The sequence below is a fragment of the Cherax quadricarinatus genome, unplaced genomic scaffold (assembly GCF_038502225.1).
Source record: "Cherax quadricarinatus isolate ZL_2023a unplaced genomic scaffold, ASM3850222v1 Contig4, whole genome shotgun sequence".
In the NCBI taxonomy this organism is placed as follows: Eukaryota; Metazoa; Arthropoda; class Malacostraca; order Decapoda; family Parastacidae; genus Cherax; species Cherax quadricarinatus.
Window position 1 is genome coordinate 411729 of NW_027195030.1, and position 15398 is coordinate 427126.

Here is a 15398-nt window from a genome sequence, read left to right on the forward strand (position 1 = left end):
ATATATATGGCTAAACGTGAACGTATACAGCCTCGCATACTCTGCTAATCCTAGCAAAACCATTGAAAACGTAAGAACCACACATACATTATATATAAAATTAATAATAGCTACAAATTCACAGTAACAGTGGGTAAATACTAACTATATACTGCACAGGGCAGTACACATACATACCAGCTTATGTCTACCTCGGCTGATGCTCACAGATAAACTGACAGTGTGAAATAGAGGCAGCCTCAGGAAGTGAGTGACGCGTACTGGACAGGTCGATCTGGGCTACTGAGTGACTTTTGTCCTGAAGCATACTTGTCAAAATACTTTTGGGTTTCCACACACTTAGCTATATATTTCTTCTTTTCTAATACTGTATATTAGTTTTTGATGTTTATTGTTATTTGGTTTAACTTTATTACTTACTTATAATAGGTTTACTTTACAACTTTATATACTAAGACAAAGTTAACAATAATCCTCATACCGGGTACCGCATTGTTTTCTTGATTTTCAGAATTCATAACTTTTTTTCTGTCACCCCTCCATTACCCCCCAAAAATGGTTAAATTACCCCCAGGGGGTAATTTACCCCCAGTTTGGGAACCACTGCTTTATTGACAACGTTTCAAGTCACAAACAGATCTACCTGGGTGGAAGGTACGAGAGTATGTATATAGTCAGGTTGAGAATGCTGGGTCAGGTGGAGAATGCTGCATGTGATGATCTACCGAGTGGGGTTAGAGTCTAAAATCTTGGGTAGCTTGGAAGAGAGATTGGATAAGTACATGAGTAGACCTTCTGCAGTGTTCCTCCATTCCTATGATGTTATGTGGGATAGCGATGAAGAAGTTTCTTGGCAAGTGGTTCAGCTATGTTATAGAAGCCGTTGTTCTGGTTTAAGTTGTTGAATATAGAGATAAGCGATGATTCCAGGATTCTTCGGTATTGAGTTTCTGTAGTTGATTAAATGGTTGTGTGAATTACGGTGTTGTACACAACTATTGACTTAAGAAATCGTAATGACACGATTGCAAATAAACCATACCCCCGGCCGGGATTGAACCCGCGGTCATAGAGTCTCAAAACTCCAGCCCGTCGCGTTAGCCACTAGACCAGCTAGCCACAATAAGATTCATCCAACTAGGTATATTTCTACACCATAGGAAAGTTAGCACAGGCACCTCTGTGACCACAAATGCAAGTTTTTACAGACGAATCTCCAGCTAGCGTGGCCGTGACGAACTCTAGCTCAAGTCCCTTCACTGCCGTCAACATGACGGCAGTGAAGGGACTTGAGCTAGAGTTCGTCACGGCCACGCTAGCTGGAGATTCGTCTGTAAAAACTTGCATTTGTGGTCACAGAGGTGCCTGTGCTAACTTTCCTATGGTGTAGAAATATACCTAGTTGGATGAATCTTATTGTGGCTAGCTGGTCTAGTGGCTAACGCGACGGGCTGGAGTTTTGAGACTCTATGACCGCGGGTTCAATCCCGGCCGGGGGTATGGTTTACACAACTATTCCTTGGATCGTCAGACCTGCTTGCGTATGGTGTTCTGAAATACGTGTTTGGAGGTCTCTTGATGTTTCGCCCACGTATAATTTGCTGCAGTCATTACAAGGGATTATATATATCCCTGCAGAGGATGGAAGCTTGTCCTGTCTATTACAAGTAATGTCCTTGATGATCGTGGTTGTGGAGGTAGATACTTGGAATGAGGTGTTGGAAACGTGATTGGCAATGGAGTTGGTGGGGAGGACTATGTATCTCTACTCGGCAGTATCTTCTCTGGGTGTGTTGAAGATGTTTAATGCCCGTTGTCTGCAGTCTCTGATGAAGTGACGAGGATAGTAATTTACGGAAAATATTTGTTCAATTATAGTGCATTCTTCCTTAAGGAACTCATTGCTGCTGATTCTGAGTGCGCACAGGAAAAAGCCTATAATTACACCACGTTTAGTTGTGGTGTCGTGGTGAGAGTAGTAGTGGTTTTTCAAACCATTCTGACTCACGAAATCGTAATAACACGATTGCAAACAAACCATACCCCGGCCGGGATTGAACCCGCGGTCATAGTCTCAAAACTCCAGCCCGTCGCGTTAGCCACTAGTCACTAGACCAGCTAGCCACAATAAGATTCGTCCAACTAGGTATATTTCTACACCATTCATCATACCAGGGCTGGTCAAGAGTCGTAGATACAATGGATGCCAACAAAGAAATCGTAAATAAAGACCTCGAAGCAAGATCCTGGTCGCTACCCCCCTGTGTTTCCCAGGTCAATACCTCTGTGTAACCCAGACACCATAAATATCCTAATCATTGCCGTCTTTGTAACCCACGACGCCACTAACATCGTGGTCGCTACCTCCCAGTGGTTCCCGACTCAGCACACAGGGCAATATCTCTGTGTAACCTAAACTTTGTAAATACCCAAGACCTTCGTAACTCACGATGATGTTATCATCTTGGTCACCATGTTTAGTGGTCCGCAACGCTAATATCGTCATGTTCACTGAAATAATCATCAAAGACAATATCACCAATTACCTGTCACCCATTATCTCCTGCTACCATATTACTTGATAAATCATTTACTGTATAACTGAAGTGGCAGCTGCACGTGTTTATGGGAAGTGCTGTCTCCTGTGGTGAAGGCTTGACTCTCCGTTTGCTAATAACGAAACTTGAGATATCTGATTATTTTTTCCTGCCTGAACGTGAAGGACACTGCTATTCAGTGTTAAGACTGATTGATGTGTATGTGTGTTTGTGTGTGTGTGTGTGTGTGTGTGTGTGTGTGTGTGTGTGTGTGTGTGTGTGTGTGTGTGTGTGTGTACTGTTCTGTTCTTCTATTCGGCATACTTCAATTCGGTCTCCATCCGTCTTCTATTCATCTTTTATCAGTCTTCTGTCCGTCCTTGGTCCGTTGTCCTTTACCCTTCTTCCATTCCAGATGATGGACGACTAAGTATTAATATCATCATCTTCGTCCTTCAGCGTCTCAACAAGATCTCGTGGTGGCGACTCAGATGATGTAAAATAAAAGGACACAAGTGCAACTAATGTGACATTTTATTGTGGCAAAGTTGCCACAATAAACTGTCACATTAGTTGCACTTGTGTCCTTTTACTTTACATATCGTCAGTAATTCTACCAACATTATTACGACTCAGATGATAGCAGCCTCAACATGTTTACAAAGGAAGCCTTCACAGCGTGACTTGCGTTAAGATGCCTCATTCTGTGTTAATGATCAGAAAATGAGGCCTGGATAATGGGAGATTGCGTATGCTATTTTGACGTTAATTGCATATGATAGTGCATTCCTGAGACGCACCTCTCATGGGTTTTGAAACTTTTTTTTCTCTAACAGCCCGGCCTTAGACCAGGCATCTATGATGAGTGCCTGTTTAAACAAGCTTTTGTTGTTAGCCCACTGGGCTATACAGCCATCACAGCCTGGTTGATCGGGTACTTGGCGGATATAGCGGTCCAGCTTCATGTTCAAGGTTTCTACACTTTTTCTGATATCTAATGACAGTAATCTGAAGTCTTGGATCAGTGATTTTTTTATTTTGCTTATGGAGCCCATGTTTTTTTCATTGGAATTTATTTTACAGTTATTCTCAAATTCTCTCACCCCAGTAAGTTGTGATGGTAGTGTACAGGTTTGGCTATTGACCCTCCAGTATCTTCCATATATATATATATATATATATATATATATATATATATATATATATATATATATATATATATATATATATATATATAATGTAACAGTGGCCAGGTCGTCAGATTAATGAGTGTAACACAGCCGGTGTAGGCTATACACTTAAGAGTGACGTGGATATGAGTATTGTATTACTATGGCCTCCAGGGTGTCCACTGCAGGTACCTCCAGGGTGTCCACTGCAGGTACCTTCAGGGTGTCCACTGCAGGTACCTTCAGGGTGTTCACTGCAGGTACCTCCAGGGTGTCCACTGCAGGTACCTTCAGGGTGTCCACTGCAGGTACCTCGGAAATATATCACTGACAGCCGCTTGTTATACGAGACCCATAAAATTGCTGTAAAAAATTTATACTTGATGACTTTGACGCGAGTGACGACCGAGCTACGGTTGGTATTATTATTATTATTATTATTATTATTATTATTATTATTATTATTATTATTATTATTATTATTATTATTATTATCATTTTCGTGGGGAAGCGCAAAACCTGTAGGGGTTATTAAGCGTTTTGGGGGAGGCAATCAAGTTCGCTTTACGGAAAAGGAGGGAAGCTCCAGTTCCTTGAATTAAGAATTCTTTGCCAGCATCAAAACACCCCTGCCCCACCCCCAACACTGGAACATGATGAACACTGGAACATGATGAACACTGGAACATGATGAACACTGGAACATGAACACTGGAACATGATGAACACACTGGAACATGATGAACACTCGGGAACATGATGAACACACTGGAACATGATGAACACACTGGAACATGATGAACACTGGAACATGATGAACACACTGGAACATGATGAACACTGGAACATGATGAACACTGGAACATGATGAACACTGGAACATGATGAACACTGGAACATGATGAACACACTGGAACATGATGAACACTGGAACATGATGAACACACTGGAACATGATGAACACACTGGAACATGATGAACACTGGACCATGATGAACACACTGGAACATGATGAACACTGGAACATGATGAACACACTGGAACATGATGAACACTGGAACATGATGAACACACTGGAACATGATGAACACTGGAACATGATGAACACACTGGAACATGATGAACACTGGAACATGATGAACACACTGGAACATGATGAACACTGGAACATGATGAACACACTGGAACATGAACACTGGAACATGATGAACACTCGGGAACATGATAAACACACTGGAATATGATGAACACACTGGAACATGATGAACACACTGGAATATGATGAACACATTGGAATATGATGAACACACTGGAACATGATGAACACTCGGGAACATGATGAACACTCGGGAACATGATGAACACACTGGAACATGATGAACACACTGGAACATGATGAACACACTGGAATATGATGAACACACTGGAATATGATGAACACACTGGAACATGATGAACACTCGGGAACATGATGAACACTCGGGAACATGATGAACACTCGGGAACATGATGAACACACTGGAACATGATGAACACACTGGAATATGATGAACACACTGGAACATGATGAACACACTGGAACATGATGAACACACTGGAATATGATGAACACACTGGAATATGATGAACACACTGGAACATGATGAACACTCGGGAACATGAGGAACACTCGGGAACATGATGAACACTCGGGAACATGATGAACACACTGGAACATGATGAACACACTGGAATATGATGAACACACTGGAACATGATGAACACACTGAAACATCATGAACACACGGGAACATGATGAACACACGGGAACATGATGAACACTCGGGAACATGATGAACACACTGGAACATGATGAACACACTGGAACATGATGAACACACTGGAACATGATGAACACACTGGAACATGATGAACACACTGGAATATGATGAACACACTGGAATATGATGAACACAATGGAACATGATGAACACACTGGAACATGATGAACACACTGGAACATGATGAACACACGGGAACATGATGAACACACGGGAACATGATGAACACTCGGGAACATGATGAACACACTGGAACATGATGAACACACTGGAACATGATGAACACACTGGAACATGATGAACACTGGAACATGATGAACAAACTGGAACATGATGAACACTGGAACATGATGAACACACTGGAACATGATGAACACTGGAACATGATGAACACACTGGAAGATGATGAACACTGGAACATGATGAACACACTGGAACATGATGAACACTGGAACATGATGAACACACTGGAACATGATGAACACTGGAACATGATGAACACACTGGAACATGATGAACACTGGAACATGATGAACACACTGGAACATGATGAACACACTGGAACATGATGAACACACTGGAACATGATGAACACACTGGAACATGATGAACACACGGGAACATGATGAACACACGGGAACATGATGAACACTCGGGAACATGATGAACACACTGGAACATGATGAACACACTGGAATATGATGAACACACTGGAACATGATAAACACACTGGAATATGATGAACACACTTGGAACATGATGAACACACTGGAACATGATGAACACACTGGAACATGATGAACACACTGGAATATGATGAACACACTGGAACATGATGAACACACTGGAATATGATGAACACACTGGAATATGATGAACACACGGGAACATGATGAACACACGGGAACATGATGAACACTCGGGAACATGATGAACACACTGGAACATGATGAACACTCGGGAACATGATGAACACTCGGGAACATGATGAACACTCGGGAACATGATGAACACTCGGGAACATGATGAACACACTGGAACATGATGAACACACTGGAATATGATGAACACACTGGAACATGATGAACACACTGGAATATGATGAACACACTGGAATATGATGAACACACTGGAACATGATGAACACTCGGGAACATGATGAACACACTGGAATATGATGAACACTCGGGAACATGATGAACACACTGGAACATGATGAACACACTGGAACATGATGAACACACTGGAACATGATGAACACACTGGAATATGATGAACACACGGGAACATGATGAACACACGGGAACATGATGAACACTCGGGAACATGATGAACACACTGGAACATGATGAACACACTGGAACATGATGAACACACTGGAACATGATGAACACACTGGAATATGATGAACACACGGGAACATGATGAACACTCGGGAACATGATGAACACACTGGAACATGATGAACACACTGGAACATGATGAACACACTGGAACATGATGAACACTCGGGAACATGATGAACACACTGGAACATGATGAACACACGGGAACATGATGAACACACTGGAACATGATGAACACACGGGAACATGATGAACACACGGGAACATGAACACACGGGAACATGATGAACACACGGGAACATGAACACACTGGAACATGATGAACACAGGGGAACATGAACACACGGGAACATGATGAACACACGGGAACATGATGAACACACGGGAGCATGATGAACACACGGGAGCATGATGAGCACACGGGAACGTGATGAACACACGGGAACATGAACACAAGGGTACATGATGAACACACTGGAACATTCGCCTCTGTTTCGAGTGAGAAAATGATGAACATGTTCATATTTCTCACCTATATAATAGGCTAGTAGTGCCTGTCAGCCAGCCTCGAGACACACACCAGTCGACTAACACCCAGGTACCTACTTACTGCTAGGTGAACAGGGAACAGCAGGAATCTTAGGGAAACACTCCCTGATGTTTCCACCTATACCGGGAATCGAACCACGGACCTGAGTATGTGAGCCTAGTGCACTACCAACCGAACCACAGGACACATTAATATTTACCCTTCACTTCTCTTATAATGAACATGCTGGAGAACATTTGTTGTTGGCTGCCGGCAGGTGAACTCCGTACGCTGTTATTATAGTCAATAACTTCCTTGACGTAAGCGAGTTTTTGTTCTTGGTGTCATATTTCCAACCTAAATACAAAGGTGAGTTATCACCCTGATGAAATGTTCTCTCTCTCTCTCTCTCTCTCTCTCTCTCTCTTTACACAGGGTTTGACAAGGTTGGGTATATATATATATATATATATATATATATATATATATATATATATATATATATATATATATATATATATTTATAATGTTATGTGTATTAGAGTGAGGATGACTTTTGTTTGAGTTAAATATATTGTCACTGGCCAGATGTGGCTGGAGATGAATATATCACTTGCTGCACTACTCATTAGTTTCTTGCTACATGTTTATTACGGTGATAGATGAGTGGAAAACACACACACACACACACACACACACACACACACACACATACACACACACACACATACACACACACACACACACACACACACACACACACACACTTGCCTCCTACATTTGTTGCTATTTTTATTTTTTAAGCAGACTGGGAGATCAACCCTCCATCACTCTCTGCACCAAGCTACCCAGACGGTATCTGTCTTTTTATCTAACTCACAAAACCTCCAGTGTCTCATTCTCTCTCTCTCTCTCCCTGCAGGTGTGGTCGTGGGCATGGCTTGCTCCCTGGGTTGCACACAGTGCTCAGAAATCAATGGGTGCACTATTACAACCTAGGATTTCAAAGGCCTGTTATCCCAGGTGTAATGGGAGCAAAAGAAACACAGCAGAAAAAGTTTAGACTTATATTATCCTTCACCAATTTAGAACAGCAATATGTACACTATGTACAGTAATAAGTATAGTGCACGTCACGGTAAGCAAGGCAGAAATAGAAGCCACAAGATAGCAGACCGTGCTCAACCAGCTCTAGAATGGGAATGACAAGGGCAGACAGGAGAGCGGTATCCACATAACCTCTGCGATTGCCAATCCCACCTTCTTATTGGCTAGAACCTGGTCACTAGTTGAACGATGGGGCCCCATCACCAACTCTTAGCAACCTGGTTCGCTGGTTGGGGGAGATAGCCTGTAAATGAGGGTGTGTCCATGCGCCGAATAAAGGTTACGTACTCTTTGCATGCCACACCCCCACCCCCGAGAAGGCTCAGGATTAGGCTGCCACCTCCCAGTGGTAACCGTGCCGCCATGGCACAAAATAATGGGACCGCCTATCCTCTCCACCATCCAACTCTTAGATAGAGCTCAGCTTTCCTAGTGACCAAAAGCCAAACCCTAAACTCAGAGCGAGACAGCAGTCAGATAGGCCAACATAGGTCCAAGATACAAGCGGACGGTAGCCCGTATCCCCTCACTAAAAAAAACCCCCACATCAGGGGATAAAAAAAAGAGCTTGAAAGGGGGTTACCACAAATACATCCTAACCTAAATAAAATATTAAACTAGACTCTTGACAAAGAGTCTGCCAACACATTTTCTTTGCCGGCAATATATTTAATTTTTATGTTGTAGGGCTGCAGCCTGAGCGTCCAACGCATAAGCCTTGTGTTGTGATTCTTCATGGCTTGGAGATAGACTAACGGGTTGTGATCACTGTAGACTGTGACCACCTGCGATGTCTGGCCCACATAAACATCGAAATGCTCCAAAGCCAGTACCAGCGCGAGGGCTTCTTTTTCAATGGTAGAGTAAGCTCTCTGATGTGGCTGGAACTTGGCTGAAAAGTATGCGATTGGCTGCAGCTCCTTGTTCCCGATTTGTAATAGTACCGCCCCAACCCCAGACTCACAAGCATCAACCTGTAATGAAAAAGGTTTGGAGAAGTCTGGAGACAGGAGAATGGGTGCAGAGCACAATAATCTTTTTGCTTTATTAAAAGCAGTGTTACAATCTGAAGTCCAAATAAAGGGAACTTTATGACTGGTAAGAGAGGTAAGAGGGGCTACAATATCTGAGAAATTCTTACAGAATCTTCTGTAAAATCCGATCATGCCTAGGAAACGTTGAAGAGATTTCCTATCATGAGGAACTGGATATTCTTTAATCGAAAGAACTTTAGCAAGTTTAGGTGCAACATTACCACTACCTACTTCATGGCCTAGAAAAGTGACAGTGGCCTGGCCAAAGGAAGATTTAGATAAATTAACTGTTAATTGGGAATTCTTAAAGGTCTCAAACAGAGCTTTAAGTCTAAGTAGGTGTTGATCCCAAGTATCAGACACCACAACAATATCATCTAGGTATGCTGCCGTGCCTTCAAGTCCTTTAATAGCCTGATGGATGAGTTTCTGGAATGAAGAGGGGGAATTTTTCATTCCGAAGGGGGTAACTGTATACTGATAATGACCTCCTGGAATTACGAAGGCAGAGATTTCCTTCGCCTTATCTGTCAAAGGTACCTGATAGTAACCTTTAAGGAGATCTAATTTGGACACAAAAGTAGCCTTACCCACAAAGTCAATTACGTCATCCAGACGAGGAAGAGGGTAAGCATCTGTAATTGTGACCTCGTTCACTTTACGGTAGTCTGTGCACATACGAAACCCTCCATCAGCCTTTTTTACTAGGATGCACGGTGAAGCCCATGGACTAGATGACTCCTCCACTAAACCATGTTCTAACAAGAAGTCTACTTCCTGCTGAAGTAGCCTTTGCTTTTCAGGATTAGCTCTGTAGGGGGAGAGTTTAATTGGTTTAGATTTTCCCACATCTACATCATGGTAACCTAACGTACATTTTTTCGGCACATCCGAAAAAATATTAGGATATGACTGTAGAAGCTCAGTTAAATTGGTTGCTTGTATTTCAGATAATCCATCCATTAACGGGCTAGGATCCTTGAGGAGGACAGAATTTGAAAGTTTAGTATTAATTTCAGAGATAGAGTGCAAAGAGTCAGAGTCGTCCTCAGAGGTAGAGGACAGAGTCATTACTGGGACTTTATCTGGTGTATGAAAGGCCTTGATTTGATTAATGTGGTAAGTTTTTGTTTTTGAGGTCTTATCAATGGGAGCTACCACATAATTTAAATCAGATAATCTACTTACTATCTGCATAGGTCCCGTAAATCTAGCTTTCAAGGTGTGGCCAGGTATAGGTTCCTGCACCAACACCTTGTCTCCTGGATGGAAGGAGCGGAATTGTGCACTTCTGTCATACCTCTGTTTCATCTTACTTTGAGCTGTCTTTAGGTTAGCCTTGGCTAACTCACGTGCCACCTGCAACCTTGAAGACGGGTTGTAGAGTGCTGAGCTTACGTCTTCTCCCATCCATCCTTCTTTGAGCACCCGAAGAGGACCTCGTACATTGTGCCCAAAGATCAGCTCAAACGGACTATACCCTGTAGACTCTTGCACCGTCTCTCGTACTGAGAACAGCAACAACGGTAGAGATTCATCCCAATCTGTCGGAAAGTGCATGCAAAAACTTCTCATCATTGTTTTTAATGTTTGGTGGAATCTTTCCAAGGCGCCTTGGGACTGAGGGTGATAGGCAGTGGATAAGTTGTGAATTATCCCTAACCTAGTTAATACTTCCCTAAATGCTTTGGCAGTGAAGTTAGTACCTTGATCACTTTGTATAGTTTTAGGAATGCCAAAACAAGAAATGAATTTTGTTAAAGCTTTGAGAATAGCTTTAGTATTGATACTACGCATAGGGATTGCTTCAGGATATCTGGTTACTTTATCCATAATTGTAAATAAATACTGGTTTCCAGACTTTGACTTAGGTAGTGGACCTACACAATCTATAATTAAATCTGCAAAAGGTTCTCCATCAGCAGGTATGGGTTGGAGAGGTGCAGGTTTAATGGAATGTCCAGGTTTTCCAACTTGCTGACATTCTCGGCAACACCTAATATGATTCTTCACATCTTTCTTTAATTTTGGCCAATAAAATTCTTTTGTGATTCTATACAAGGTTTTTGTAATTCCCAAGTGACCTCCTAATGACGTATTATGAGCTATATTTAATATCTGAGGTCTATACTTGGTTGGAACCACTAACCTGTCGTATAATTGCCGGCCCTCTATCTCCTTACCAGTCTCAGTGCAGACCAAATAATCATTTTTAACTTCATACTTGACTGGATGACCCAAAGAGGATTTACCCATGGCTGCCTGAAAAGCGAATTTTAAAGAAGGGTCCTTTCGTTGTTCCTCCCGGAAGGACAGTCCCTCGGGCATGGAAACAGAGACATCTGGCAATCCTGCAACCTGGGAATAGGAAGGCTTGATCGGGGTCTGTTCACTTGATTTACGAGACTCCGGCCGGTGTGTCTCATAAAACAACGTGGCTATTCCGAGATCGGAGTCGTCCAAGGATAGGTCAACATTCTCTCCAGACAACCCTTGGGATGTTGCCCGAGTTATGGCCAACACTGGAGAAGCATTAATCATTATAGGTTCAGGACACGAACTAACAGTAGTAATGTTATTACCCAGTAATAACATGGCATTTTTCATGGGAAATCCTTTTGAGACACCTACAGTCAAGTACCCAGTGTAATATTTGCACTGTACATAAATTTTATGCAAAGGAACAGAATATATAGCTCCTCCAAATGCTTCCAATAAAACTGAGGAATTCAAAGAAGTATTCTCTGAAAGGGGTAATATTCCTTCTCTGACAAGTGAGCAATATGCTCCAGTATCTCTAAAGGTATTTACTTTAGTTGGTTCTGAGTTTTCCTGAAGGGAAATAAGACTTTCGCAATAATAAGGGGCCATACCTTTTTCTACTTCTCTAGGGGACATGTTACTAGGGATATTAGAGATTTTCCCGATGGGTTGAGGTTTTTGGGGGCAGTTGGAACTGATGTGACCTACTTTATTACACCTGAAGCAGACGACAGGCTTGCCCTTTACTCCCTGATGACGTTGCAAGTGGTGTCGTTCTGGCTGGTGCCTCTCTGGATATTGTTGTCGAGATGCTCCATAAGTAGTTTGCCTCTCCGCAGGGGGACCATATGTTGAGAAGCGTGGCTCACCAGGTGACTTAGTTGGATGACGTAGACGCTCTCCCTCCGGCTGGCACTTCATTCTCCAATGTTGTCGATCTCTGCTCACGCCAGACTGTTGAAAAGAGAGACGGGACCGCTCGGACAAGGAGCGGTTCGTTTCGAAGGTATCAGCCCACCTGGCTGCCTCCAATGCAGTGGTTAAGTCACGATCCTGCAGAAAGACACGAACCTCGGGTCCCACAGACTCCAGCAGGTTATCAATCAGAATAAGCTGCACCAGCTCCTCAAAGTTAGAGACACCACTCGCTTTATACCAGCTGGTAAAAGCTTTGGTTTGCTGTCTCACAAAGTCCACCAGGGATTGACCAAGCTGCCGCCTGTTCAATTTGAAGGTCTTACGATATTTAGCTGGGATACATGTATATGCTCCCAACACTGTGGTCTTCACTATTTGATAATCAGAGAATTCAGCGTCAGTTAATACCGACGTAAATTCCTGTGCCTTACCCAATAATGCTGTATGAACCAACGCTGCCCAGTGCTGTTCCGGCCACCTCAAGGCTCGAGCCTGATTTTCGAAGCTTTCGAAAAATTGCTCTGGTTCGGCCTCATTGAAGCGGGGAACAAGCTGTACTGCTTTTTGTAAACTGAAATCGTTTACAGAATGCGAAAACTGCCTCCTTTCTCTTTCCCTATCAAATTCTTCCCTTGCGAATGCTCTCTGTTCCCTAGTTTGCTCCAGCGTGATTTTTGCCAGCTCAAGTGCCAAGGACGCTGATTCACCTCGAGACAACCCAGCTGCACTATACTGACCATCTTGCTCCGTAGGTGTATCATCTTCCTCATGCGAGAACATAGGAGTTTTTTCCCTAGCTCCCGTAGAGGGAGGAGTTTGATGTGCCATCTCTTCTTCAATAAGTTTGTCAGCAATAAGTGAACGCAGTTGCGCAGCTGTAAGAGTGCGTTTATAGGGAATGCCAATGGAACGAGCAATTTGCCAACAACGCTGTAGGGACAATTTAGGTAGGTTATGCAAAGTATATGCCGACACCAGGCGTCTGACTCGTCTAGGTGGCATAAGTTATTCGCTATGCACAGTACGAATACCCCAACGTAACACGTTAATTTGCAGAACACGCTTAGCTATGCACAGTACGATTCCAGAATACGCATACAAGCAAAGCCGACTGCACACAAGATTGACCGTAGCGAAGCGAGCACACTGAACAAGCTAGTAGCGAGCTGTTGAACGATCACACAATAGCAAGGCTGATCATAAGCAACTGACACGCAAAATTTGTAAAGCGAAGCGAGACAGCAAGCTACACAATGTTCCTGCTACAAGCTTCACCCTAAGCTCAACCGTTTCTCTAAGTCCAGCTCCAGCTCCCGGACAGGCTACCCATATTACAACCTAGGATTTCAAAGGCCTGTTATCCCAGGTGTAATGGGAGCAAAAGAAACACAGCAGAAAAAGTTTAGACTTATATTATCCTTCACCAATTTAGAACAGCAATATGTACACTATGTACAGTAATAAGTATAGTGCACGTCACGGTAAGCAAGGCAGAAATAGAAGCCACAAGATAGCAGACCGTGCTCAACCAGCTCTAGAATGGGAATGACAAGGGCAGACAGGAGAGCGGTATCCACATAACCTCTGCGATTGCCAATCCCACCTTCTTATTGGCTAGAACCTGGTCACTAGTTGAACGATGGGGCCCCATCACCAACTCTTAGCAACCTGGTTCGCTGGTTGGGGGAGATAGCCTGTAAATGAGGGTGTGTCCATGCGCCGAATAAAGGTTACGTACTCTTTGCATGCCACAACCACCATCACCACCACCACCTCCTTCATCACCACCACCCTCACCACCACCACCATCACCACCACCATCACCACCACCATCACCAACACCATCACCACCATCACCATCACCACCACCTCTATCACCACCACCACCATTACCACCACCACCGTCACCACCACCACCATCACCACCACCATCACTACCACCACCATCACCACCACCATCACCATCACCATCACCACGAAAACCACCATCACCACCACCACCACCACCAATATCACCATTACCACCACCATCACCACCACCACCATCACCACCACCACCACCACCACCACCATCATCACCACCACCACCACCACCACCACCATCACCACCACCACCACCACCACCACCATCACCACCACCATCACCACCATCACCACTACCATCACCACTACCATCACTACTACCATCACCACTACCATCACCACTACCATCACCACTACCATCACTACTACCATCACCACTACCATCACCACTACCATCACCACTACCATCACTACTACCATCACCACTACCATCACCACTACCATCACCACTGCCATCACCACTACCATCACCACTACCATCACTACTACCATCACCACTACCATCACCACTACCATCACTACTACCATCACCACTACCATCACCACTACCATCACCACTGCCATCACCACTGCCATCACCACTACCATCACTACTACCATCACCACTACCATCACCACTGCCATCACCACTACCATCACTACTACCATCACCACTACCATCACCACTACCATCACCAGTAGACCTGCTGCAGTGCGCCTTCTGTCTTCTTGTTGTGTATGTATTAAATAACAAGAGACATAACATGGAATCTCGTGTATGAGTTCAAAGTCCCTAAGATCTTGCTAGTGTTTCAGAGTGCACCATGTAACTAA

General features: G+C 43.5%; 1 long non-coding RNA gene across 1 annotated transcript in view; it reads left to right on the forward strand.

Annotated features, from left to right (window-relative positions):
* LOC128699498 (uncharacterized) overlaps positions 1–8385 on the forward strand; it is a 238725-nt gene extending 230340 nt beyond the window's left edge. Inside the window, exon 3 of the long non-coding RNA XR_011390999.1 lies at positions 8324–8385. This is a non-coding gene — a long non-coding RNA (uncharacterized lncRNA). The remainder of the gene's footprint in view (positions 1–8323) is intronic.
* Positions 8386–15398: the final 7013 nt, after the last annotated feature.